General features: G+C 39.7%; 1 protein-coding gene across 1 annotated transcript in view; it reads left to right on the top strand.

Moving 5' to 3' along the window:
- Positions 1–5797, top strand: part of CRP (C-reactive protein, pentraxin-related) — a 26780-nt gene that overhangs the window by 5360 nt on the left and 15623 nt on the right. The gene's annotated exons all lie outside the window — the stretch shown is intronic.

Here is a 5797-nt window from a genome sequence, read left to right as displayed (position 1 = left end):
GTATTTCTATTTCCAACCTTCTCAGGAAACTCCATGCTGCTTTCCAGAGAGGTTGGGTCATTTGAAAGCAAAAGTGACTTTAAAAAAAAAGTTTACAGGGTTATCATCTATCCAATACTGGCCTTCTATCTAGTTCCAGTGTGGTGCTGTGGGCTAATGCGTCAGACTGCAAAGTCGTTTGAACTGCAAAGACGGTGGTTGAAGCTCACCAGCTGTTCTTTGTAAATCCTATACAGGGTCGCTATATGCCGGAATCGACCCGACGGCACTTAACAACAACAACAATAATCTAATTCCCTACCCAGAACTTCCTCAGGAAGTATAGGGGACTTGCCTACATGCACAAGGCTCTTCCATCTCACAATCAGGACATTAGCCCAGGTCTTCTGATATGGGAAACCCAGCAATGCTGTTCAGCTTGTCTGATTCGTCAGAGTAACCTGGAAGGAAATAAAAATTGCCCTAGCAGAAATGCTTTTTACAATAGTCCGTGGAGGGATAATTACTTTAACTGTTACAACTGTGGCATTACATAGCCATGGTTTTTATTTGCCTACAGTCCTGGTGTAGCTTTGTAGGATAAGCACTCGACCACAGGTCAGTTTGAACTGCAAGGCCAATGGTTCAAACTCACCAAGTGTAACTTGGAAACCCTATACAGGGCCATTGTGATACGGAACCAACTCGACTTAACAACAACATTGCTTTCTTAATTTTATAGATTTAAAAAAAAACCAAACATGTTTCCTACTCTATGTGAACCTTGTGGGTCTATGAATTCCTTTTTCCACCCCCAAATTTCTAACATATGCAGGTTATAAGAGTGGGTGTGTGATCTTGGTTGTCATAGTAGAATATCCTATCTTTCTGTCTAGAGGTTTTTGGGGAGTCCTGGTGTGGCGCTGTGGGTTAATGTGCGAGACTGCAAAGCCATTTGAACTGCATGGTCGACAGTTCAAGCTCACCAGTTGCTCCTCAGAAACCCTATACAGGGTCACTATGGGTCAGAATTGACTCGGTGGCACTTCACAACAACAACATGATATGCTACTATCAGAACCTATTATAGTCTTCCCGAAGATTGATTTATGGACTTTGGGAGCAAGACGTTTTCTTTCTGATGGAATTCCAAGTGAGGAAGATGTGAGCCTGGGATAGCCAGCAGCTTTCTTATCTACAGCGTGGAAAGAAGTGCCTGAGGAATAAAGCCAAACAGACCAGTAGAGCTGGGGCTGGACAGAAAGATGAAGCATTGACTATACTGTTTGAGTCTCTGAATTAGATTTAGCTGAAGCCAGATTTACCCCTTGACTTCCCAGAAATCCAATGAGCCTATGAAGGACCCCTCATATTCAATGTTGTGACTTAATTCTTTAACAACCCTCTAAATACAATTTCTGTAACTCTAAACAAAGTGCCAGCGAGTTGGTTCCTACTCATAGCAACCCTGTATAGGGCTTCTAAGGTCCTGCTGGTAAATTTGAACCCCCAGCCTTGGGGATTAGGCTTAAAGGTTCTGGCTTAGATTCAAATCCTAGTTTTACAACTGACTAGCTATGTGATCTTGGGTAGCATAACCTTTCTATGTCTGTGTTCTTATCTATAAAGTGTGTGTATGTAAATAATAGTAATTAGCTCAAAAAGCCGTAAGAATCAGATAATACTACGCATGTAAAGCACTTAGTGGGGACTTTGTAGGATAAACACTGGACTGGGAACCACAAGATTGGTAGTTTGAGCCCACCAGCTGCTCCACAGAAGAAAGATGAGCCTTTCTACTCCTGCGAAGATTTGCAGCCTCTGAAACGCTATACAGGACTGCTGTGAGTTGGACCCAACTCAATGACACTTAACAACAACACCAAAGCACTTAGTACAGTCCCGAGAACATAGTATGCCCTTGTAACAATGATCTGATGTTATTATTATAGACTCCTTTGTATTATATCTGCAAACATAGGTTTAGTTTATACCATGAAAGTAAATCAGTTTGATTAGTCTAGGTTGGCAGCATTTTGAGGGGTTTGATTTGCTAAGAATTAGTTTCAGAATTGGGTCCTGGTGGGGTACTGCAGGATAACCCTTTGATTCCCTGCCTTGTCTTCTTGTATGTATGTAAATAATAGTAATTAGCTCAAAAAGTTGTTGTAACCTCATTAGTTAGTGATTGCTAACCTCAAGGTCAGCGGCTAGAACCCACCAGCCTCTCCTTGGAAACTATACAGGGTTGTTACGAGTTAACTCGATGGCACTTAATAACAAGTTCAGAATATTAGGAGAATCAGCAGCAAATCTATGAATATTGATTCCCCTAATTGCCTTTTGACAGCCATTTGGAAGCATAGAACTTAAGGAGACGTTCTGCAGCAAAAATATGGAGTACAAATGTACTGTCTTATCCAATTAGAGCAGATCCCTACATCCTGACATTCAGCTAAGCAGAAGAGAGGTTTGGCACTCTTTTTTAGTTGAAGAATCCAGTCAGGAGATATATCTTAATTATAGAAGGCCATTCCAACTCCCCAGCGATGTGAGCTGAGTTAATATTTTCCTCAGAATTCAATTACTGGTACCTTATTGCACATAGTTTAGTGAGCAGCCTCTGGCCCTAATAATTTTAGCAGGAAAATTTTTATAGTTGGTATTTGCATTTGGTGGATATTAAAAAATCTTAATAAAGTATTTCTATAATGTTTAAATTTAATCAACTTAACTTACTAGTGAATACCTCAATGTAATCATATTGAAAAATGAATTGTCCTGCTAAAGAGTTGTTAGATATTATCCAACTAAATTTTAGATGACATCTGCCAAAGAGGATGATTTGATTTGGGCAAGTTGATTCTAAGGAATTCTTTTTCACAGTAAATGAAGAGTAAGGCCAACTGTTCATGGAGGTCACTTCTAGCTGATATTAATACAGTCATGTCCTCAACACTATTTTTTCCTTATGATAGGGAACAATCAGTTTATTCAGATGCCAATGCTTTAGAATCAAGGCATTGAGGTACAAGTTACTGAGTCCGAGAACCAAACAGCATAAAAAGCCTACAATAGAAATTATAGCATGAAGCTTCCTTGAGAAAAACATATAAGCATTTCTTTACATCAAAGAGACCAAGCAAGAGTTTATGTAGTTCTATCAATGAGATGAAGCTTAGGTGTTACTAGTAGGGACAATAGCCTAGTACCTAAAGGGATAGTGAATTTGCAAGTCAAATAAGAAGGGAAAATCCAAAAGCATAGGTCAAAGATGGTTCCTGTTGTTAGCTACCATTGAGTTGGTACTGACTCATAACGACCTTACTAACAACAGAACGAAACACTGCCCAGTCCTACGACAACCTCACAATTGTTGCTATGCTTGAGCCCATTGCAGCTGCCACTGTGCCAATTCATCTCATTGGGGTCTTCCTCTTTTTTGCTGACTCCGCCCACCCCCACCCCCACTTTACCAAGCATGATGTCATTCTCCAGGGACTGGTCCCCTCTTGATGTGTCTGAAGTATGAGAGACAAAGTCTTGCCATCCTGGCTTCTGAGGAGAATTCTGGCTGTATGTCTTCCCACACAGATTTGTTTGTTCTCGTGGTAGTCCATGGTACTTTTAATATTCTCCTCCAACACCATAATTCAAATGCATCAGTTCCTCTATGGCCTTCTTTATTCATTGTCCAACTTTTCACATGCATATGGTTACTGAAGACATCTTGAGTCCTCGTGTGGTGCTGTGGTTTAATGCGCTGGACTGCAAAGCTAGTTTAACTGCAAGTAGGCAGTTCAAGCTCACCAGCCGTTCCTTTGGAACCCTATACAGGGTCTCTATGGATCGCAACCAACTCAACGGCACTTATCAGCAGGGTCAGGCTCATCTTAGTCCTCAAACTGACATCTTTGCTCTTGAACACTTTAAGAAAGTCTTGTGTAGCAGATTTGCCTAATGCAATATGCCGTTTGGTATCTTGACTGCTGCTTCCATGAATGTTGATAGTTGATCCAAGCAAAATGAAGACTTCCACAAAGGCAATCTTTTCTCCATTTATCTTGATGTTATCTATTGATCCAGTGGTGAGAATTTTCATTTTCTTTACATTAATGTGCAACCCATACTGAAGGCTGTCTTTGATCTTCATCAGTAAGTATTTCAAGTCCATTTTGCTGTCAGCAAACAAGGTTATATCATCTGCTTATCACAGGTTGCTAATGAGTCTTCCTCTAATTCTGATGCCATATTCTTCATATAATCCAGCTTCTTGAAATATTTTCTTAGCATACTGATTGAATATTGTTGTTGTTAAGTGCCATAAAGTTAGTTCTGACCCAAAGTGACCTTGTATAGAGTTTCCAAGGAATGGCTGCAGAGCTTGAACTGCCAACCTTGCAGTTCAAACTGAATTTGCAGTCCAGAGCATTAACTCACAGAGCCACATCAGGACTCCACAGAATGAATAAGTAGGGTGAAAGAATACAACCGTGGTGAATACCTTTTGTAATTTTAGACCATTCAGTGTTCCCTTGTTCTATTTGAATGACTGCCTCTGTAAAGGTTCCTCCTGAACACAATGAAGTATTCTGGAATTTTCGTCCTCCACAGTGTTGTCCATTGCTTGTCATGATCCACACAATCAAAAGCTTTTGTGTTGTCAATAAAGCACAGGTAAACATCTTTTTGGTGTTTTTTTTGCTTTCAGACAAGATACATTTGACGTCAGTGATGATAGTCCTCAATCCATGTCCTCATCTGAATCTGGCTTGAACTTCTGGAGGTCCTCTGTCAATGTATTGTTGCAGTCATTTTTGAATTATATTTAACAAAATTTTACTTGCCTGCAATATTAATGATAGTGACATGGTTATCTTTTTTGGGAATGCCCACAGATATCAGTTGGCCAGGTAGCTGTCTTCCAAATTTCTTGGCATACATGATTGAGTGTCTCCAGTGCCACATCAATTTGTTGAAAGATTTCAGTTTGTATTTCATCAATTCCCCAAGCCTGTTCTTTGCCAATGCCTTTAGTGCACTATGGACTTCTTCCTTCAGTGTAATTGTTAGTTGTAGTGTTGTGTCGGCAGGCTGCTGGAATGAAGGGTAGACTGTGAGATGGTTTATAGGGAAGGCCTCTGCTCCCTCAATTTTAAGAATGTAGTTTTTAATGCTTATTTTTAATGTAGTTTTTATAAATGGTGGGATCAATGGAATTAATAAAATTTCCAAAGAATTCACCCGTCATATTTTTACAGTGCACATGAGGTGTCCTAGTTCAGTTCTACTGTCCCTCCAAAAAATTGATAGTGCATAGGCACAATTTGCACACAAAATGAGACAGCAAGACAGAGATCTAAGCAAGTAAGGAGATTTATTAAGCATAGATGTAATCATAAAGGCGAGAACCGGCTTACTGCACCTCATGAGTGAAGTGGAGTATTGAATAAATTCCTGGTTTCACTTTTATGTTGTTTTCCTTCACGGCAGTCTCTGGGTCTTCTGATAATTGCCTACTGATTCCTACACGTTCCTATCATAATTTAGGGCCCATAATTTGTCATTTCTTCTTGGGTCTGATGTACTTCTTTCCTATCACATCGTCTGTTATAATTGTATTCATGAACTAACTAAAATGCTGGTTTATTATAATGGTATTATGATTAGTTCCTTGTTCGTGTCAGATCAGTCCTATTCTTCTCTAGGCATACCTAATTTTGATGAAAATCTCTTGTTCTATTTTTCCCTTACGAGACTCTCCTGATAGGTCTGATGTTTCCTGCATTCTTTGTGGTTGATCTGTGATTATTAGCCC

Source organism: Chrysochloris asiatica, unplaced genomic scaffold (genome assembly GCF_000296735.1).
Source record: "Chrysochloris asiatica unplaced genomic scaffold, ChrAsi1.0 scaffold00042, whole genome shotgun sequence".
Classification (NCBI taxonomy): domain Eukaryota; kingdom Metazoa; phylum Chordata; class Mammalia; order Afrosoricida; family Chrysochloridae; genus Chrysochloris; species Chrysochloris asiatica.
This window is presented reverse-complemented; position numbering and strand designations above follow the sequence as displayed.